Source organism: Merops nubicus, unplaced genomic scaffold (genome assembly GCF_000691845.1).
Source record: "Merops nubicus isolate BGI_N331 unplaced genomic scaffold, ASM69184v1 scaffold18682, whole genome shotgun sequence".
NCBI lineage: Eukaryota > Metazoa > Chordata > Aves > Coraciiformes > Meropidae > Merops > Merops nubicus.
The window spans coordinates 1,783-2,177 of record NW_008595813.1 but is presented as its reverse complement, the minus strand read 5'-3'; positions in this window follow the sequence as shown (position 1 = coordinate 2,177).

Genomic DNA, 395 nt, shown 5'->3' with positions numbered 1-395 from the left:
TGAACAACTAACTGGAAACTTTTCAGATGGGTCCTTAAAGGATGGAGCTTTCCAAGAAGATTTCAAAGAGTAATTTTTCCGTCAAGGGTCTTTTCTCTCCTGTTTCAGTTTCCAGGTGAAGTGACAGCAGCATTCTGCAGTGGGGAGTTTCTTGAAGAAAATAATAAGAGACACAGCTTGTTAGGGCTTTCTGTATTTTAACAAGCCCCATGGTTCATTTGGGGATGAGTCCTTGAACCTCAGGCACCAGGAGGAGATTGAGGAAACCTCTCAAGAAATACAACTCAGAAGCAAAGCCCTAAGTCCCCTGAAGCCTTGATTGGCCCCACTGAGGACAATTCCTGACAAAGTTTCCCCAGGGACTCATTAGAGCAGAGAGCTGGAGGCCAGGATTA